The sequence below is a fragment of the Bombina bombina genome, chromosome 4, assembly GCF_027579735.1.
Source record: "Bombina bombina isolate aBomBom1 chromosome 4, aBomBom1.pri, whole genome shotgun sequence".
NCBI lineage: Eukaryota > Metazoa > Chordata > Amphibia > Anura > Bombinatoridae > Bombina > Bombina bombina.
The window spans coordinates 882,634,137-882,657,174 of record NC_069502.1 but is presented as its reverse complement, the minus strand read 5'-3'; the positions used below and the strand labels follow the sequence as shown (position 1 = coordinate 882,657,174).

Here is a 23,038-nt window from a genome sequence, read left to right as displayed (position 1 = left end):
GACACTACCTCAGGAAGTAAATCCAATTGGGTATGAAGGACCGCCTTATTCGCATGAAATATAAGGAAAAGGAGAGCACCTGGCATAGCCAAGAGCTCTGATACCCTACGAGCAGACAATATAAAACCTTCCAAGGCAACAACTTAATATCAACAGAGAGCATAGACTCAAAAAGAGTCTGTTGTAGAACTCTAAGGACAAGAGTAAGACTCCCAGGAGGAGCAATAAACTAAAACATAGGCCTGAATCTGACTAAGGCCTGATAAAAGATTAAACATCTGGAAGGTCATCCAGACGTTTAATCAAAAGAATCGAAAGGGCAAAAATCTGGCCTCCTCAGAGAACAGACTGATAAACCATTCTCCAGTACCCCCTAAAGAAAAAAAAACAAAGCGAGGAACCCTCACTAATTTCAAAAGAAAACCCCTAGATTCACAGAAAAATAATCTATGCTATACATAATTGTATAGGAGAGTGTGTATAATTGTGTATGGAGAGTGACCTCCGAATGGAGAGCCTATTTAGAGCCAAACGTAATCTTCGGGCAAAAAGATTGTCTGCTCAGAAATCCATTTAAATTATCCCTTAAAAAACATTTGCTTGTCCGACCTGTACCCAGGATTAAACACAGGTCTCTGGGTTTCCAAGTCCTAAGGTTTTCTCCCAGCAGCCCTACTGAGGAATCCCAAACTGTTGCCCAGCCTAAAGGTCTGGGAAGCATTCCAACCGGCAGGGCTATGGTTGGATTTCAACCCATGGCTCTAAATCTTCTGACCTGTTTGCTTGAGAGTTGAACCACAGCCAATTCGAGAGAGGTCTGTAACATGGCTCACAATCTCCCAGAAACATCTCAAGAAGCATGCGCCTAGAGACAAATGGTCCTGAGAACCACCGGGACCAGAAACCTCTTGTCAGGATGTCCAGGACTATCCTATGAGAGAAACCAGAGAGGTCTCCAGTCCATCGTCTGAGCAAGCATAGCTGAGAAGTCTCAGACAGAAGAGATCATGGAGATCAATCTATGGTCGTCTCCAAAAACGTATCCCCTGGTATCTGGTATCAAAGAACACTTATCCAGATTCACCTTCCACCCAAGAGAATGGAGAATCAACAAGAGATCTCTTGCTAAGAGAGCGCCCAAACCAAATTATCATCCAGGAAAGCGCCACCATATTCTAGAGATCTGGCCAGTGCCACAAGAGCCCCTAGAACCATAAAAATTTGAGGGGCCGGGGATACAATTTGTAATACATTTTGAAAAAAAAGGCAAAAAACTGAAAAAGGAAAGGATCCCAGAAGATAGGAACACAATATACCCATCCTTCAAGACTAAGGAGTCATGTACTGACCCTGAACTGAAGTTGAGAGAAAAATGATCGACTCCCTTTGAAGGATGAAACCCATTGATCTAGGTACTAAAAATTCCCACTTTCTTGGGAACCATGAATAGGATGTAACATAAACCCTGACCTGCTCCACCAGAGGAACTGGTACAAACCTCTCAAAAAAATGAAAACCTTGAGAAATGTCAGGATGCCTCTCTCATAAACCGGATTGAAGATAATCCAGAGAGGAAAAATCTGCCTCTATGAGAACTAGAAATGAACCCATCCTGTATCCCTGGGATACTACTTCCACCGCCCAAGAATCTAGCACATCACAGATCCAAGGCTGTTGAAAGAAGGCACCCTGTCCTCTACATGATCCGAGGTTCAATCGGGTGCACACCCTTCATGCTGAATTGTTCTCAGCGGAAGGCTATTTGGATCGCATACCCTATTCCAATGGATAGACCTCTATAAGGGTCTGGAAGAAGAGGATAAAATTTGTTCCTGAAGCCCACCTTAGGGGAAGAAGGAACGAGAATAAGAATATGTCACAGACATTAAAAGGACATCTAGCTCCAACAGATAGGAACGAGCCAACACCCCTATAGATGCAACATAAGCTATCCTCAATAGGGGAAAAAAATAAAACCTTCCAAGGCAACAACTTAATATCAACAGAGAGCATAGACTCAAAAAGAGTCTGTTGTAGAACTTTAAGGACAAGAGTAAGACTCCCAGGAGGAGCAATAAACTAAAACATAGGCCTGAATCTGACTAAGGCCTGATAAAAGATTAAACATCTGGAAGGTCATCCAGACGTTTAATCAAAAGAATTGAAAGGGCAAAAATCTGGCCTCCTCAGAGAACAGACTGATAAACCATTCTCCAGTACCCCCTAAAGAAAAAAACAAAGCGAGGAACCCTCACTAATTTCAAAAGAAAACCCCTAGATTCACAGAAAAATAATCTATGCTATACAAAATTGTATAGGAGAGTGTGTATAATTGTGTATGGAGAGTGACCTCCGAATGGAGAGCCTATTTAGAGCCAAACGTAATCTTCGGGCAAAAAGATTGTCTGCTCAGAAATCCATTTAATTATCCCTTAAAAAACATTTGCTTGTCCGTCCTGTACCCAGGATTAAACACAGGTATCTGGGTTTCCAAGTCCTAAGGTTTTCTCCCAGCAGCCCTACTGAGGAATCCCAAACTGTTCCCCAGCCTAAAGGTCTGGGAAGCATTCCAACCGGCAGGGCTATGGTTGGATTTCAACCTATGGCTCTAAATCTTCTGACCTGTTTGCTTGAGAGTTGAACCACAGCCAATTCGAGAGAGGTCTGTAACATGGATCACAATCTCCCAGAAACATCTCAAGAAGCATGCGCCTAGAGACAAATGGTCCTGAGAACCACCGGGACCAGAAATCTCTTGTCAGGATGTCCAGGACTATCCTATGAGAGAAACCAGAGAGGTCTCCAGTCCATCGTCTGAGCAAGCATAGCTGAGAAGTCTCAGACAGAAGCGAACAAAATGGAATCCACCAGTAGACCAATGACTTCCATACACAAAGCCACCTAAGGTGGACAGAGAACAGAAGAGAAGACTATATCAAAAAGACTGTTTTAACGTCATAAGAAAATCTTCATGGAGATCAATCTATGGTCGTCTCCAAAAACGTATCCCCTGGTATCTGGTATCAAAGAACACTTATCCAGATTCACCTTCCACCCGAGAGAATGGAGAATCAACAAGAGATCTCTTGCTAAGAGAGCGCCCAAACCAAATTATCATCCAGGAAAGCGCCACCATATTCTAGAGATCTGGCCAATGGATAGACCTCTATAAGGGTCTGGAAGACGAGGATAAAATTTGTTCCTGAAGCCCACCTTAGGGAAAGAAGGAACGAGAATAAGAATATGTCACAGACATTAAAAGGACATCTAGCTCCAACAGATAGGAACGAGCCAACACCCCTATAGATGCAACATAAGCTATCCTCAATAGGGGAAAAAAATAAAAACGTCCAGTCAACCACATAGGTTAACACTTAAATCTATTAGGGCGCAAGCACACTACATAAGATTTTTAAAACCTAGCCGCTGCTGCTGGAATCAAACTACTAAATTTACGCTTGCAAGGCTGTTCACTTGCCTGCTAAGCCACAATGGCTTCCTGCATAAAGAAGACACGATACAAGGAATGTCACAGGCCTTAGGAAATATGTCACCTCAATAGGAGAAATATTTTAATATAATTTTCTTATATATTTATTATAGGTAAAACCAGCTTGCGAGCACACATTCAAGGTGCAAGTAGATGCATGTGCCACAGACATTTGCAATATATCCCTCAATATGAGAGGTATAAAACAGGTCCTTACATTTAAGATAGGGTAACATACATGTCGTAGATTCACCTCAGAATGAGAGAGAATATTATACGGAGTCCCAAAAGAAAATAGAATAATGTATATAAATATGGGAAAGTGTCTCCATTCTTCCATAGAAGATCGTCATGCCCCCATGGGGTCTGGCACTAAAAAAATAAAAAATTATAGGGACATGTAAATAAATTATGTATGCAAACAAAACATATTAGAGCCTTAAGGCCATATTGTGGATTCATTCTTTCAGAAACCCTTAAAAATAAGTATATAAATAAACACATGAACTCCTCAGAAGAGGGAGAATGGAATAGCATTTTATACATGACAAATAGAATTGATGCATTTGCAGTGAGCTGCCACCAGATAGCGACAAATACTAGGGAAACACACTCTCAAAACAAACACGTCCTGAAAGAAAAGTTCAGATTTATAATGGATTAATGTAGAAATTATTACGAAATTCCATACCCCAGATAAAAATAATATTGCTGTATTGTTTGTAGAGACAACTGACCTAGTGTCCCTATGTTACACATATAAACACATCTGATAAACATTTCAGTGTTATAACATGTCAAGACATCTGCAGCCTGCAGATCCCTACTAAAGTAAACGGAGGAGTCGCGGGAAAAAGCAAAAGTAAGGCAGGGTATAGTACAGTCCTAACTGCTGTAAAACTAAACCCTCCTACAATCTCTATGCAAGAGATCCCAAATATTACTAGTAGCTGCAGATCGCATCCCTTGCGAAAAGAAGGTATCGGTGCTAAAGTTACCGCCCACAATGGCGGATCTGTGAAGTACACCGACAAAATGCATGGCTCAACCACATGAAAGGATAACCTAACCAGTTACACCCTAATCCGCGAAGCGGTCTCACTGCTGTGATCGCAAACATCAGAGGGTCATGTATAATGCCTCCATCACAGATCGAAGGAATGGCTGCTTCCCGCTCTATCCATCAGAGCACAAGGCACATATGCTGAGAGCAGGTTCACAACTGTATGAGGCTTAAGCGCGCCAAAACACCTGCCTACAACGGGAAGAGTCGCAACGTATTTGTGACTTAAAATGGCGCCGCTTCCATGAGATATAATAAAGTGCGCATATAATGAAACATAAATCACATTGAAAATACAAGCAGCCCCTTCCCAACATAAATGATCCTTTATCATCAAACACAGTAAAAGGGTCATAAATGAGCCCACAGAACAGCATGCAATGATCTCCACCTGTAAACAGAGGTGCTGCCGCCAAATAAATATTGTGCCCCTACAATGATAAGCACTTCAACAATCCTTAAAAAGTGCCTTACAGGGATAAAAAATGGAAAAGACAGAATCACCATGACTCAGTTCCCACACACCATAAAGCCTGACAATCTGTAGAAAAGCCCGGCACTGGCAGCGGTTAATAAAGTACAAACCCCTTCTGAAGATAGCAGGCCCACTAGGTCCCTGCATATCCCAGTCCTTCCTCCATAATATTACTGACCTGAGAAATATATATAAAAGGATTTACCCTCCAGGGTCTTCTGTGGAGCAGTCACAGCAGCTCCATGTTTAAAAGCCTCATCTGACTGCTGACTGGGACCTGAAGACTCAAGAAAAACAGAGTAAGAAACCCTGGTTTTCTATATATTGGTAGCATAAATGTTGGAAGGCAAACAAGGACTACCTCGCCGTCTTCCAACTTCTAATAGCCACAATTACTCTTACTTAAGAGGATTACATGGACACAGCATAGCCCCAATCCACCTACGATGTACACAGGCATAGAATGACTGGGGATTGTGGGAAGTGGAAGGATACTTAAAGCTTTGCTGGGGTGTTCTTTCCCTCCACCTGGTGGCCAGGAGTTTAAGCCCCACTAGTGACTGAATGGATTTGTGGCTCTCCATGCCATTGGAAATAAATGTTATTTTGTGATTCAGAAACAGTTTTACAAAATGTTTCAATTTAATTATTTGATCAATTTTGCTTTGTTGCCACTATTTTAGTGTTAACATTTTTCTCTGCAGGTGCATGTGAAGCATAGATGATATTCTCAGTGCACCAGCATTTTAAATACTGCAGCTGCAAATAGCACCAGTGGGGCTTGTATCATGTCATCCTATTATATAAAAGGCCAAGTGTGTTTGTCTGAAGCTGTCATGCGCAGTAGAGACAGCACGAGGACAAACACACCTGGCCTTTGAGTCCCTACCTGATCTGCGGCAGAAGTGGGCATGGCCAGACATGAAAGGGGCGTGACCGGATGCGAGGGCCCGCAAAAGGGGCGTGGCCGGGCATCAAGGTGGCGTGGCCGGGCGCGGTCGCTCACGCAAGATAGAGGGGAATCAGGGGATAGAGAGAGAGAGGGAGAGAGAGCACAAAAGAGAAGGGGGAGAGAGAGAGCACAAAAGAGAGGGGGGAGAGAGAGAGCACAAAAGAGAGGGGGGAGAGAGCACAAAAGAGAGGGGGGAGAGAGAAAGCACAAAAGAGAGGGGGGAGAGAGCACAAAAGAGAGGGGGAGAGAGAGCACAAAAGAGGGGGGGGGGAGAGAGCACAAAAGAGAGGGGGGAGAGAGAGCACAAAAGAGAGGGGGGAGAGAGCACAAAAGAAAGGGGGGGAGAGAGCACAAAAGAGAGGGGGGGAGAGAGCACAAAAGAGAGGGGGGGGGGAGAGAGCACAAAAACAGAATTTATGCTTACCTGATAAATTACTTTCTCTTGCGGTGTATCCAGTCCACGGATTCATCCTTTACTTGTGGGATATTCTCCTTCCCTACAGGAAGTGGCAAAGAGAGCACACAGCAGAGCTGTCCATATAGCTCCCCCTCTAGCTCCACCCCCCAGTCATTCGACCAAAGGTTAGGAAGAAAAAGGAGAAACCATAGGGTGCTGTGGTGACTGTAGTTTAAACAAAAAAATTATTACCTGACTTAAAAGCCAGGGCGGGCCATGGACTGGATACACCGCAAGAGAAAGTAATTTATCAGGTAAGCATAAATTCTGTTTTCTTTTGCAAGGTGTATCCAGTCCACGGATTCATCCTTTACTTGTGGGATACCAATACCAAAGCTTTAGGACACGGATGATGGGAGGGAACAAGACAGGTACCTTAAACGGAAGGCACCACTGCTTGCAAAACCTTTCTCCCAAAAATAGCCTCCGAAGAAGCAAAAGTATCGAATTTGTAAAATTTGGAAAAAGTATGCAGTGAAGACCAAGTCGCTGCCTTACAAATCTGTTCAACAGAAGCCTCATTTTTGAAGGCCCATGTGGAAGCCACTGCTCTAGTAGAATGAGCATTAATTGTTTCAGGAGGCTGCTGGCCAGCAGTCTCATAGGCCAAACGGATGATGCTTTTCAGCCAAAAGGAAAGAGAGGTAGCAGTCGCTTTCTGACCTCTCCTCTTACCAGAATAGATAACAAACAAGGAAGATGTTTGTCTGAAATCCTTAGTTGCTTGTAAATAGAGCTTTAAAGCACGAACTACATCAAGATTGTGTAACAGACGTTCCTTCTTCGAAGAAGGATTAGGACACAGAGAAGGAACAAGTATTTCCTGGTTAATATTCTTGTTAGAAACAACTTTAGGAAGAAAACCAGGCTTGGTACGCAAAACTACCTTATCTGCGTGGAACACCAGGTAAGGTGAATCACACTGTAAGGCAGATAATTCTGAAACTCTTCGAGCAGAAGAGATAGCTACCAAAAACAAAACTTTCCAAGATAACAACTTAATATCTATGGAATGTAAAGTTTCAAACTGAACCCCTTGAAGAACTGAAAGAACTAGATTTAGACTCCATGGCGGAGCCATAGATTTATAGACAGGCTTGATTCTGACTAAAGCCTGAGCAAACGCTTGAACATCTGGTACCTCTGCCAGACGCTTGTGTAAATGGATAGCCAGAGCAGATATCTGTCCCTTTAAGGAACTAGCTGACAATCCTTTCTCCAATCGTTCTTGGAGGAAAGACAATATCCTGGGAATCCTAATCTTACTCCATGAGTAACCCTTGGATTCACACCAACCCAGATATTTCCGCCATATCTTATGGTAGATTTTCCTGGTGACAGGCTTTCTAGCCTGAATCAGAGTATCTATAACCGACTCAGAGAAACCACGCTTTGATAGAATTAAGCGTTCAATCTCCAAGCAGTCAGACGTAGAGAAACTAGATTTGGATGCTTGAACGGACCCTGTATTAGAAGATCCTGCCTCATTGGCAGTGTCCATGGTGGGACAGATGACATGTCCACTAGGTCTGCATACCAAGTCCTGCGTGGCCACGCAGGCGCTATCAGAATCGCCGAAGCCTTCTTCTGCTTGATTCTGGCGACCAGACGAGGGAGAAGGGGAAACGGTGGAAAAACATAATTGAAGGACCAAGGCGCTGCTAGAGCATCTATCAATACCGCCTTGGGGTCCCGGGACCTGGACCCATAGAGAGGAAGTTTGGTGTTCTGACGGGACGCCATCAGATCCAACTCTGGAGTGCCCCATAGCTGAGTCAGCTGGGCAAACACCTCCGGGTGGAGTTCCCACTCCCCCGGGTGAAAAGTCTGATGACTTAGGAAATCCGCCTCCCAGTTGTCTACTCCTGGGATGTGAATTGCTGAGAGCTGGCAGGAGTGATCCTCCGCCCACCTTATTATTTTGGTTACTTCCGTCATCGCTAGGGAACTCTTTGTCCCCCCCTGATGATTGACGTAAGCTAAAGTCGTGATGTTGTCCGACTGAAATCTGATGAATTTGGCCGCAGCTAGTTGAGGCCATGCCTGAAGAGCGTTGAATATCGCCCTCAGTTCCAGAATGTTTATCGGGAGAAGCTTTTCTTCCCGAGACCATAAGCCCTGAGCTTTCAGGGAGTCCCAGACCGCACCCCAGCCTAACAGACTGGGTCGGTCGTTACAATGATCCACTCTGGTCTGCGGAAACATATTCCCTGAGACAGGTGATCCTGAGACAACCAACAGAGAAGAGAATCTCTGGTCTCCTAGTCCAACTGAATTTGGGGAGACAAATCTGCATAATCCCCATTCCACTGTTTGAGCATGCATAGTTGCAGTGGTCTGAGGTGTATCCGAGCAAAAGGGACTATATCCATTGCCACTACCATTAATCCGATTGTCTCCATGCACTGAGCCACAGATGGCCGGGGAATGAAATGAAGAACTCGGCAAGTAGTTAAGAGTTTTAATTTTCTGACCTCCGTCAGAAATATTTTCATTTCTACCGAGTCTATTAGAGTCCCTAGGAAGGAAACCCTTGTGAGAGGGGAAAGGGAACTCTTTTTGATGTTCACCTTCCACCCGTGAGACCTCAGAAAGGCCAATACAATCTCCGTGTGAGACTTGGCTCTTTGGAAAGACGGCGCCTGAATTAAGATGTCGTCTAGGTAAGGCGCCACTGCTATGCCCCGTGGTCTTAGAACCACTTGGAGGGACCCTAGCACTTTTGTGAAAATTCTGGGAGCAGTGGCTAAGCCGAAAGGAAGAGCCACAATCTGGTAATGTTTGTCCAGAAAGGCGAACCTGAGAAACTGGTGATGATCTTTGTGGATAGGAATGTGTAGGTATGCATCCTTTAGATCCACGGTAGTCATATATTGACCTTCCTGGATCATTGGTAAGATTGTCCGAATGGTCTCCATTTTGAATGATGGGACTCTGAGGAATCTGTTTAGAATTTTTAGATCCAGGATGGGTCTGAAAGTTCCCTCTCTTTTGGGAACCACAAACAGGTTTCAGTAAAAACCCAACCCTTGTTCCGCACTTGGAACTGGGTGGATCACTCCCATTGTATGTAGATCTTCTACACAGCGTAAAAACGCCTCTTTCTTTGTCTGATCTGTAGACAGACGAGAAATGTGGAACCTTCCCCTTGGAGGAGAGTCCTTGAATTCTAGAAGATATCCCTGGGATACAATCTCTAATGCCCAAAGATTGTGTACATCTCTTGCCCAGGCCTGAGCAAAGAGAGAGAGTCTGCCCCCTACTAGATCCGGTCCCGGATCGGGGGCTACCCCTTCATGCTGTCTTGGTGGCAGCTGCAGGCTTTTTGGCCTGTTTACCCTTATTCCAGCCCTGGTAAGGTTTCCAGGTTGCCTTGGGCTGTGAAGCGTTACCCTCTTGCTTTGCAGCCGGAGAGGATGAAGCGGGGCCGTTCCTGAAATTACGAAAGGAATGAAAATTAGCTTTGTTCTTTGTCTTAAAGGACTTGTCCTGAGGGAGAGCATGGCCTTTTCCCCCGGTGATTTCTGAAATAATCTCTTTCAATTCAGGCCCGAAGAGGGTCTTTCCTTTGAAAGGGATGTTCAAAAGCTTGAATTTAGACGACACATCGGCCGACCAGGACTTTAGCCATATCGCCTTGCGCGCCAAAATGGCGAAACCTGAATTTTTTTCCGCTAACTTAGCTATTTGGAAAGCGGCATCAGTGATAAAAGAATTAGCTAGCTTTAGAGCCTTAATTCTATCCATAATTTCCTCATATGAGGTCTCTGTCTGGAGCGAGTCTTCCAGCGCCTCAAACCAGAAAGCGGCTGCAGTAGTTACGGGAATAATGCAGGCAATAGGCTGGAGAAGAAAACCTTGTTGAGCAAAAATTTTCTTAAGTAAACCCTCTAACTTCTTATCCATAGGGTCTTTAAAAGCACAACTGTCTTCAATTGGTATGGTTGTGCGTTTAGCAAGTGAAGAAACAGCCCCCTCCACCTTAGGGACCATCTGCCACGAGTCCCGCACAGGGTCAGATATGGGGAACATTTTCTTAAAAACAGGAGGGGGAACAAAGGGAACACCTGGTCTATCCCACTCCCTAGTAACGATATCCGCAATCCTCTTAGGGACCGGAAACGCATCCGTGTAAACAGGGACCTCTAGGTACTTGTCCATTTTACACAATTTCTCTGGGATCACCAAGGGGTCGCAGTCATCCAGAGTAGCTAATACCTCCCTAAGCAAAACACGGAGGTGTTCTAGTTTAAATTTAAAAGCCAATGTATCTGAATCTGTCTGAGAAGGAACCCTTCCTGTATCCGAGACTTCTCCCTCAGACATCAAATCCCTCGCTCCCACTTCAGAGCGTTGTGAGGGTATATCGGATACGGCTACCAAAGCGTCAGAATGCTCATAATCTGTTCTTAAAACAGAGCTATCACGCTTTGCAGGTAACACGGGCAGTTTAGATAAGAAGGCTGTAAGAGAATTATCCATGACTGCCGCTAAGTCTTGTAATGTAAAAGGGTTAGACGCACTAGAGGTACTAGGCGTCGCTTGCGCGGGCGTAACTGGTTGTGACACTTGGGGAGAGGCAGACGGGCTACCCTCGTTACCTTCAGTCTGAGAATCATCTTGGGGCACATTCTTAAGTGCTACAATATGATCTTTAAAGTGTACAGACATATCAGTACAAGTGGGACACATTCTGAGAGGGGGTTCCACCATGGCTTCTAAACACATTGAACAAGGATTTTCCTTAGTGTCAGACATGTTTAACAGACTAGTAGTATACACAAGCAGGCTTGGAAATCACTTTAATCAAATAAAAAACACAATTTACTGTGCCTTTAAGAGATAAAAAGAGCACACAATTTTACAAAACAGTGAAAAATGCAGCAATCCTTTTGAAATTTTCACAGTATGTACCTAAAGCCTTAATAAGATTGCACCACAAGTTGCAAAACGACTAACCCCTTAATGCCCAAACCGGAGCAGCCTAAAGCCAACACCGGGTTAAAATTACTACAGCACCTTGCCACAGCCTTGCTGTGGCCCTACCTGCCCTTAGGGATCAGATTTGGGGGAATATAGCTTCCTTAAGGCCCTCAAACAGCAGCAGGACCCTCCATGTGAAGAAGCATGAACTTCTCTGCAATTCTAACTGCGCATCTGAGGCGCGAAATTAGGCCCCTCCCACTCTACTCCGGAGCTGTGAGGCCTAAGAAATCACTCCTAAGTGAATAAAAAATAGCCATGTGGGTAATAACCCCAGAAAGAACCCAAAAGGACTTTCAAAGTGTCTTGCAAACGATATTTTCCTTAGCTAAACAATTGATTGCCCTGAATAAGTGTCAACCAGCATAATTAGCCCTGTTATGTAAGCATTCAATTCCTTACTAAGTCTGTGAACATAGCTTACCCTCCCCTCATGGGGATATTGTCAGTCTCTTCTAGCATTATCTCAGTCTTGTCTAGAAATAAATGACTGAACATACCTTATTGCAGATCACCCTGCAAACTGTTCCCCCCAACTGAAGTTTTCTGGTACTCCTCAGTCCTGTGTGGGAACAGCAGTGGATTTTAGTTACAACATGATAAAATCATTTTCCTCTCAGCAGAAATCTTCATCACTTTTCTGCTAGAGAGTAAATAGTACAAACCGGTACCATTTAAAATAACAAACTTTTGATTGAAGATAATAAAAACTACAATTCTAACACCACATTCACTTTACCCTCCCGAGAGAGACCCTAGTGCTTAGAGCCGGCAAAGAGAATGACTGGGGGGTGGAGCTAGAGGGGGGGCTATATGGACAGCTCTGCTGTGTGCTCTCTTTGCCACTTCCTGTAGGGAAGGAGAATATCCCACAAGTAAAGGATGAATCCGTGGACTGGATACACCTTGCAAGAGAAAGAGAGGGGGGGGGGGGGGGGGGAGAGAGCACAAAAGAGAGGGGGGGGAGAGAGCACAAAAGAGAGGGGGGAGAGAGCACAAAAGAGAGGGGGGAAAGAGTACAAAAGAGAGGGGGGGGGAGAGCGCAAAAGAGAGGGGGGAGAGAGAGCGCAAAAGAGAGGGGGAGAGAGCAAAAGAGAGGGGGAGAGAGCAAAAGAGAGGGGGGAGAGAGAGCGCAAAGGAAAGGGGGGAGGGAGAGCACAAAAGAAAGGTAGGAGAGAGCGCAAAAGAGAGGGGGGAGAGAGAGAGCGCAAAAGAGAGGGGGGAGAGAGAGAATGCAATGGAGAGGGGGAGAGAGAGCGCAAAAGAGAGGGGGAGAGAGCTCAAAAGAGAGGGGGAGAGAGCGCAAAAGAGAGGGGGAGAAAGAGAGCAGAAGGGGGGGATAAAGAGAGGGAGATAGACAGCAAAAGAGAGGGGGGAGAGTGCACAAAAGAGAGGGGGAGAGCGCAAAAGAGAGGGGGGAGAGAGCGCAAAAGAGAGGGGGGGAGAAAGAGAGCGCAAAAGAGGGGGGGGGAGAGCACAACAGAGAGGGGGAGAGAGCGCAAAAGAGAGGGGGGAGAGAGCGCAAAAGAGAGGGGGGAGAGAGCGCAAAAGAGAGGGGGGAGAGAGCGCAAAAGAGAGGGGGGAGAGAGCGCAAAAGAGAGGGGGGAGAGAGCGCAAAAGAGAGGGGGGAGAGCACAAAAGAGAGGAGGAGAGAGAGAGCACAAAAGAGAGGGGGAGAGAGAGAGCACAAAAGAGAGGGGGAGAGAGAGAGCGAGCAAAAGAGAGGGGGGAGAGAGAGCGCAAAAGAGAGGGGAGAGAGAGGGGGGGAGAGAGTGCAAAAGAGAGGGGGTAGAGAGAGAGCGCAAAAGAGAGGGGGAGAGAGAAAGCGCAAAAGAGAGGGAGAGAGAGCGCAAAAGAAAGGGGGAGAGAGAGAGCGCAAAAGAGAGGGGGAGAGAGAGAGCGCAAAAGAGAGGGGGGAGAGAGAGCTCAAAAGAGAGGGGGAGAGAGCGCAAAAGAGAGGGGGAGAGATAGAGCAAAAGAGAGGGAGAGAGAGAGAGCAAAAGAGAGGGGGAGAGAGAGAGCGCAAGGGGAGGGACCGCTGTACTGCAAAAAATGGCCCGTGTGAACAGGCTTTAGGACTAGTCAATTAATAATTTGAATCATTACCAGATGGTACAAACACCTTAGGCTCTCTGAACAAGTGTTGTGTTTAAAATGCTGGTGCACGGTGCATACTTAAATACACCTTTTAAGCAGTTATAGGTTTTATTTGAAGCATTTGTGCTAATACATGTATATTACAAAAATGCTTCCATTCAAAACTGAATCGGGCAATAGCAAATCATGTCCGCCTGGGGTATGATAAAGCTACCCCCTAGCCTCAACTACAATTTTTTTTAAAATCATACAGGAAATTATTTCAACCTGGTCTGTTAGGATTCCCTGAGAACTGGAGTTGAGAAACCCTGAAGTAAAGGGACTTATCAAATGTTATTCAGGAAAATACAAGAATGTTTTTTTAAAAAAAACAAACTATATTTACCTTCAAACAGACTTTCCAGTATAAATCTGAGTATTTCCCACCCACGGGTTGTCTCCAGAACCCATATTTTTAGTTCCTCTTTTGCCTGGGGCCATAAAAACGATGGCACATATTCTTAGTTCCCCCTTTATTCAGGAGAGTGCAAAAAAAGGAAATTTATGCTTACCTGATAAATTTATTTCTTTTACGATATGACAAGTCCACGGATTTCATCCTTACTTATGGGATATCGCCTCCTGGTCAGCAGGAGGAGGCAAAGAGGCTCCACAGCAGAGCTGCATAAATAGCTCCTCCCTTCCCCCCCAACCCAGTCATTCCACCGAAGTTAGGAAGAGAAAGGAAAAGCCAAGGAGCAGAGGTGACTGAAGATTATTAAAAAATTAAAACCTGTCTTAGAAAATAACCGGATGGGCCTTGGACTCGTCATATCGTAAAAAAATTACATTTATCAGGTAAGCATAAATTTCCTTTTCTTTTACAAGATATGACGTGTCCACAGATTTCATCCTTACTTATGGGATACAATACCAAAGCAATAGGACACGGATGAAAGGGAGGGACAAGACAGGAACCTAAATGGAAGGCACCACCGCTTGAAGAACCTTTCTCCCAAAAACAGCCTCAGATTGGTGTGTACACTGACCAACAGCGAGATTTCTTGTTAAATTTACTAAATATCATCCTATACTGCAATTATTTCCTATTTGAAGACAATTTTTACATGCAAGTAAAGGGAACTGCTATGGGGTCCAATGTCGCCCCAACCTATGCAAACTTATTTATGTCTGCATTTGAAGAGAAATTTGTATATATCGGAATGAGATGTTTCTTCTATATGGCGCCACCTGGTGGCGGTATATAGATGATGTCTTCGGTATTTGGTGGGGCGACGTTGGATCCCTACTTAAATTTGTTGACACTCTAAATAGTGCCACGAGACACATTAAATTTACCCTTACTTGGGATGAGAATTCAATACATTTTCTTGATACTTTGGTATACAAGGAAGGGGGAACACTTATGACAGATATATACAGAAAGAGTACAGACAAGAATAGTCTATTACACTACACAAGTGCACACCCATATGCTCTTATTAAGTCCCTTCCTAGGAGCCAAATGACTAGGGTTAAAAGAATTGTCTCAGATGAAAAACTTGTTGATAAAAGATTTGAGGAAATGGGCAGAAAATTTAGTGATAGAGGCTATCCAACTGACCTGATAAAGGGTGAGATTTTGAGAGCTAAAAGTGTAGCACAGACCAGTGTGAGTAAAGATAATGATAAGAAAGAAAGGATAATTTTTGTATCAGAATACAATAATCAGAGTTCACAAATTCAAAAAATCATTAAAAAACACTGGTTTATGTTAAAAGAATGTCATCCAGGTGTACACGCTTTTAACAATGGCCCTATGTCTGCATATAGGAAGGGTTCTAGTATTAAAGATAGACTTGTGAGGGCTGATATTGGTACTAAAAAAACAAAACAAAGTTATATTTCAAGCAAAAACCTGGGCTGCTATCCCTGTTTGGGTTGTGCAAATTGTAATAACATGGTTAAAGGTCCTACTTTTGTACATCCACTTACTGGTAAAATCTATAAGATTAATGGCTTTTTCACGTGCAATACAGGGTATGCAATCTACCTAATCAAGTGTCCATGTGGGTGGATCTACATTGACGAGACCACCCAACGGGTGAGAGATAGGATCATACAACACAAGTCAAATATAAGGTGTAAGGATCTTAATGCTCCAGTCTCTAATCATTTTTTGACTTTTGGTCATTCCATTGCACAACTTAAATTTCAAATTATAGATCATGTTCCTGTCCCAAGGAGAGGTGGTGACAGGGAGTTGATCTTAAAAAAGAGAGAATCTATGTGGATATATAAATTGGATTGTTTATATCCAAAAGGTATGAATCGTGAGATAGATTTTAATATTTTTCTTTAATTTTATTTTTTCCAGATTCTGCTAAACCTTTTTCTAAATAAGATTGCTGCGAAGAAGAATCCCTTCTCCCTAGACTTGTAACTATTTATATATTTATATATTTATTTGTTTGATGTAGTTCAATGTCAAAATGCGAATATGTAACACGGTTAGACTTTTCATTTAGATGTAATTTTATACCTTGACCACTAGGTGGCGTTTAGACCTAAAGGTTAGATATATGATGAAATTGTATTAGATTAGGTACACCTGTGGTGACAGGTATTTAAGTAAGGTGTGTGTTGTAAAAAGGTCATATGATTAAGGGCATTTGAGCCCGAAACGTCATGTTTGTTTTCCTCCTGGTACAATAAAAGGTTTGGAAATTGTTAACCCTTGATGTGCTGCTGGAGTTATTCGTTTGTGGATTGTGTTGGAGCCTTCAAGCAGGGGCTCTTCCAGCGTGCACTCATATTACCACTGGTGCTGAGGTATTAATAATTGTACAATATAAAATTTGGAAAAAGTATGAAGAGACGACCAAGTTGCAGCCTTGCAAATCTGTTCAACAGACGCATCATTTTTAAAAGCCCAAGAGGAAGCCACAGCTCTAGTAGAATGAGCCGTAATTCGTTCTGGAGGCTGCTGTCCAGCAGTCTCATATGCAACACGGATGATACTCCTCAGCCAAAAAGAAAGAGAGGTAGCCGAGGCTTTCTGACCCCTACGCTTTCCAGAAAAAAACAACAAATAATGAAGATGTTTGACGAAAATCCTTAGTCGCCTGTAGAAGTAGAACTTCAAGACACGGACTACGTCCAAATTATGTAACTGACGCTCCTTCTTAGATGAAGGGCTAGAACACAAGGAAGGAACAACAATTTCCTGATTAATATTCTTGTTAGAAACAACCTTATGAAGAAAACCAGGTTTGGTACGCAACACCACCTTATCAGAATGGAAAATAAGATAAGGAGAATCACATTGTAATGCTGAAAGCTCAGAAACTCTGCGAGCAGAAGAAATAGCAACCAGAAATAAAACTTTCCAAGATAACAACTTAATATCTATGGAATGCATAGGTTCAAACGGAACCCCTTGAAGAACCTTAAGAACTAGATTCAAACTCCAAGGAGGAGCAATTGATCTAAACACAGGCCTGATCCTAGTCAGAGCCTGACAAAAAGACTGAACATCCGGAACATCTGCTAGACGTTTGTGTAGCAAAATAGATAAGGCAGAAATCTGTCCCTTTAAGGAACTTGCTGACAACCCCTTCTCCAATCCTTCTTGAAGAAAGGACAAAATCCTAGGAATCCTAATCTTACTCCATGAGTAACCCTTGGATTCGCACCAATAAAGATATTTACGCCATATCTTATGGTAAATCTTTCTAGTAACAGGTTTACGTGCCTGAATCAAGGTATCAATGACCGAATCAGAGAACCCTCGCTTAGATAAAATCAAGCGTTCAATCTCCAAGCAGTCAGCTGTAGAGAAATTAGATTTGGATGATGGAAGGGTCCCTGAATGAGAAGGTCCTGCCTCAATGGAAGCTTCCACGGTGGCAGAGATGACATGTCCACCAGATCGGCATACCAAGTCCTGCGAGGCCACGCAGGAGCGATGAGAATCACCCAAGCCCTCTCCTGTTTGATCCGGGCAATCACCCAGGGAAGGAGAGCAAATGGTAGAAACACATAAGCTAGGTTGAATGACCAAGGCACTACCAAGGCATCTATCAGTTCGGCTTGAGGATCCCTGGACCTGGATCCGTATCTCGGGAGCTTGGCATTCTGACGAGATGCCATGAGATCCAGCTCTGGTCTGAGAATCAGGGTGGCAAAGACCTCCGGATGGAGTTCCCATTCCCCCGGATGAAACGTCTGTCTGCTCAAAAAATCCGCTTCCCAGTTGTCCACTCCTGGGATGTATATTGCTGACAGATAACAAGAGTGAGCCTCCGCCCATCGAATTATCTTGGATACTTCTGTCATCGCCAAGGAACTCCTTGTTCCTCCCTGATGATTGATGTAAGCCATAGTCGTGATGTTGTCCGACTGAAATCGGATGAATTTTGCTGAAGCCAACTGAGGCCAAGCCTGAAGGGCATTGAATATTGCCCTCAACTCCAGAATATTGATTGGAAGTAGAGACTCCGACCGAGTCCACACACCCTGAGCCTTCAGGGAATTCCAGACTGCACCCCATCCTAGTAGACTGGATTCCGTTGTTACTATCACCCATGATGGTCTGCAGAAGCACGTCCCTTGGGACAGATGATCCTGCGACAACCACCAAAGAAGAGAGTCTCTTGTCTCCTGATCTAGATCTATCTGAGGAGACACATTTGCATAATCTCCATTCCACTGTCTGAGCATGCTCAGTTGTAGCGGTCTGAGACGAAAACAAGCAAACGGAATGATGTCCATTGCTGCCACCATTAATCCAATTACCTCCATGCACTGAGCCACTGATGGCCGAGGATTGGACTGAAGGGATCGGCATGTATTCAGAATCTTTAACTTTCTGACTTCCGTCAAGAAGATTTTCATGGATATAGAGTCTATTAGTGTTCCTAGGAAAGGAACCCTTGTCTGTGGAATTAGTTAACTCTTTTCTAGATTCACCTTCCACCCGTGCGTCCTTAGAAAGGATAGAACCATGTCGGTATGAGACTTTGTCTTCTGATAAGACGATGCCTGGATCAGAATATCGTCCAGATAAGGCGCCACTGCAATGCCCCGTGGCCTGAGGATCGCCAGCAGAGACCCTAGAACCTTCTTGAAGATCCTGGGTGCCGTGGCCAGCCTGAAAGGAATGGCCACGAACTGAAAATGTTTGTCCAGAAAGGCAAACCTCAGGAACTCATGATGATCTCTGTGGATAGGGATATAAAGATATGCATCCTTTAAGTCCACGGTAGTCATATATTGACCCTCCTGGATCAATAGAAGAATTGTTTGAATAGTCTCCATCTTGAAGGATGGAACTCTGAGAAACTTGTTTAGTCCTTTGAGATCTAAAATGGGTCGGAAAGTTCACTCTTTCCGCCCCTGTTCCTGTTTTGGAATGGGACAAATTACTCCCATAATGAAGAGGTCTTTTACACAACGTAAGAACGCCTCTCTTTTTATCTGGTCTACAGACAATCATGAAAGAAGAAACCTTCCCCTTGGGAGGGAATTTTTGAACTCCAACTGATACCCTTGAGACACGATTTATAGTGTCTAGGGATCCTGAAATCTCTTATCCAAGCCTGGACAAAGAGAGAAAGTCTGCCCCCTACTAGATCCAGTCCCGGATCGGGGGCTGCCCCTTCATGCTTTCTTGGGAGCAGCAGCGGGCTTCTTGGGTTGTTTACCCTTGTTCCAAGCCTGGTTGGGTCTCCAGGTGGGCTTGGCTTGTGAATAATTCCCTTCCTGTTTAGCGGCAGAGGAAGGGGTGGCTCCTTTGAAATTACGAAAGGAACGAAAATTACTCTGTCGTCCCCTTTGTTTAGAAGTTTTGTCTTGCGGGAGTAGATGACCCTTACCTCCCGTAATATCAGAAATAATTTCTTTCAAGTCAGGCCCGAACAGGGTCTTTCCCTTGAAAGGAATAGCCAAGAGCTTAGATTTAGAGGACACATCCGCAGACCAAGATTTTAGCCATAAGGCTCTGCGCGCTAGAATGGAAAATCCTGCATTCTTAGCCGCCAATTTGGCGATCTGAAAGTCGGCATCCATAACAAAGGAATTGGCCAGCTTAAGGGCCTTGATTCTGTCCATTATTTCCTCTAAAGAAGTCTCAGTCTTAAGAGACTCTTCCAAGGCGTCAAACAAAAAGGCAGCCGCAGTTGTGACTGGTACAATGCAGGCTGTCGGTTGTAATAGAAACCCTTGATGAACAAATAGCTTTTCTCCAACATTGGTGTGTCCGGTCCACGGCGTCATCCATTACTTGTGGGATATTCTCCTCCCCCACAGGGAAAGGCAAGGAGAGCACACAGCAAGAGCTGTCCATATAGTCCCTCCCAGGCTCCGCCCCCCGTCATTCTCCTTGCCGCTCTGAACAAGTAGCATCTCCTCGGGGATGGTGAGGAGTTTGTGGTGTTTAGTTGTAGTTTTTTATTCTACTATCAAGAGTTTGTTATTTTAAAATAGTGCTGGTATGTACTATTTACTCTGAAACAGAAAAAGATGAAGAGTTCTGTTTGTGAGAGGAATATGATTTTAGCAGACAGTAACTAAAATCGTTTGCTGTTTCCACATAGGACTGTTGAGATGAGATAACTTCAGTTGGGGGAAACAGTTGGCAGACTTTTCTGCTCAAGGTATGACTAGCCATATTTCTAACAAGACTGTGTAATGCTGGAAGGCTGTCATTTTCCCCTCATGGGGACCGGTAAGCCATTTTCTTAGTCTCAAACAGAATAAAGGGCTTAATATGGGCTATAAAACTGGTAGACACTTTTAGGGGCTAAATCGATTGCTTTATTTAAGTATTATATGCAGTTTGAAGTGAATTTCACACTTTTATAACATTGGGGAACGTTTTTAGCACCAGGCACTTGTTAAGACACCTTCCCAGTCAGGAAGGGCCTTTCTCTGTAGTAGGCAGAGCCTCATTTTCGCGCCATTATTGCACAGTTACTTTTGAGTACAGTACATGCAGCTGCATGTATGAGGGTCTGGAATCCACTAAAAACGTTCCTAGAAGGCTTCATTTGGTATCATATACCCCCCTGGGATTGGTGAAGTCGCAGCAAAGGCTGTGGCTGGGACTGTAAGGGGGTTAAAATTAAAAACGGCTCCGGTTTCCACATTTTAAGAGTTAACAGCTTGAAAATTGGGGTGCCATACTTTGAATGCATTAAGACACTGTGGTGAAAATTTGGTAAAGATTGGATAATTCTTTCATAGTTTTTCACATATTCAGTAATAAAGTGTGCCCTGTTTAACATTTAAAGAGACAGTAACGGTTTTGTTTTAAAACGTTTTTTATGCTTTATTAACCAGTTTAAGCCTGTTTAACATGTCTGTACCTTAAGATAGATCATGTTCTGTATGTATGGTAGCCAATGTGGTTCCCCCTTCAAATATGTGTGATAATTGTGCCATAGCGTCCAAACAAAGTAAGGACAGTACTGTCACAAATTGTAAAGTTGCCCAGGATGATTCCTCAGATGAAGGAAGTAGACATAGTTCTACATCATCTCCTTCTGTGTCTATATCAGTTATGCCCGCGCAGGCAACCCCTAGTACTTCTAGCGCGCCAATGCTTGTTACTATGCAGTAATTGACGGCAGTAATGGATAACTCCATAGCTAATATTTTATCCAAAATGCCAGCATTTCAGAGAAAGCGCGATTGCTCTGTTTTAAACACTATAGAGCAGGAGGGCGCTGATGATAATTTTTCTGTCATACCCTCACACCAATCTGAAGTGGCAGTGAGGGAGGGTTTGTCAGATGGGGAAATTTCTGATACAGGAAGAATTTCTCAGCAGGCAGAACCTGATGTTGTGACATTTAAATTTAAATTAGAGCATCTCCGCGCATTACTTAAGGAGGTGCTATCTACTCTGGATGATTGTGACAATCTGGTCAACCCAGAAAAATTGTGCAAGATGGACAAGTTCCTTGAGGTCCCGGTGCACCCTGATGTTTTTCCGATACCTAAACGGGTGGCGGACATAGTGAATAGGAAGTGGGAGAAGCCAGGCATACCTTTTGTCCCTCCTCCTATATTTAAGAAATTGTTCCCTATGGTCGACCCCAGGAAGGACACATGGCAAACAGTCCCTAAGGTCGAGGGGGCGGTTTCTACTCTAGCCAAGCGCACAACCATTCCTATTGAGGACAATTGTGCTTTCAAAGATCCTATGGATAAAAAATTGGAGGGTTTGCTTAAAAAAGATTTTTGTACAGCAAGGTTACCTCCTTCAACCTATTTCGTGCATTATTCCTGTCACTACAGCGGCGTGGTTCTGGTTCGAGGAACTGGAAAAGTCGCTCAGTAGGGAGACTCCGTATGAGGAAGTCATGGACAGAATTCACGCACTTAAGTTAGCTAATTCCTTTATTTTAGACGCCGCTTTGCAGTTAGCGAGGTTAGCGGCGAAAAATTCAGGGTTTACAATTGTGGCGCGCAGAGCGCTCTGGCTTAATATCCCTTTCAAAGGTAAGACCCTTTTTGGGTCAGATTTGAAAGAGATTATTTCAGACATCACTGGGGGAAAGGGCCATGCCCTCCCACAAGATAAACCTTTCAAGGCTAAGAATAAGTCCAATTTTCGTTCCTTTTGCAATTTCAGGAACGGACCGGCTTCCAACTCGGCAGCCTCTAGACAAGAGGGTAACGCTTCCCAGACTAAACCAGCTTGGAAATCAATGCAAGGCTGGAACAAGGGTAAACAGGCCAGGAAGCCTGCTGCTGCTACCAAAACACCATGAAGGGGTAGCCCCCAATCCGGGACCGGATCTAGTAGGGGGCAGACTCTCTCTTTGCTCAGGCTTGGGCAAGAGATGTTCAGGATCCCTGGGCACTAGAAATAGTCTCTCAGGGTTATCTTCTAGAATTCAAGGAACTACCCCCAAGGGGAAGGTTCCACATGTCTCACTTATCTTCAAACCAAGTAAAGAGACAGGCATTCTTACATTGTGTAGAAGACCTGTTAAAGATGGGAGTGATACACCCAGTTCCAACTGTGGAACAAGGTCGGGGGTTTTACACAAATCTGTTTGTAGTTCCCAAAAAAGAGGGAACTTTCAGACCAATTCTGGATTTAAAAATTCTAAACAAATTTCTCAGAGTGCCATCGTTCAAAATGGAAACTATCGAACGATCTTACCTTCAATCCAGGAGGGTCAATTTATGACTACCGTGGATCTAAAGGATGAGTATCTACATATTCCTATCCACAAAGATCATCATCAGTTCCTAAGGTTCGCCTTTCTGGACAAACATTATCTATTTGTGGCTCTCCCATTCGGACTAGCCACTGCTCCAAGGATTTTCACAAAGGTGCTCGGGTTCCTTCTAGCGGTTCTAAGACCCAGGGGCATTGCAGTGGCACCTTACTTGGACGACATCCTAATTCAAGCGTCGTCTCTTTCAAAGACAAAGGCTCACACAGACATTGTTCTAGCCTTTCTCAGATCTCATGGGTGGAAGGTGAACATAGAAAAAAGTTCTCTGTCTCCGTCAACAAGAGTCCC

General features: G+C 44.1%; 1 protein-coding gene across 1 annotated transcript in view; it reads right to left on the bottom strand.

The window, feature by feature from the left end:
* Positions 1-23,038, bottom strand: part of LOC128657430 (sulfotransferase 6B1) — a 117,360-nt gene that overhangs the window by 21,701 nt on the left and 72,621 nt on the right. The window lies entirely within an intron of this gene.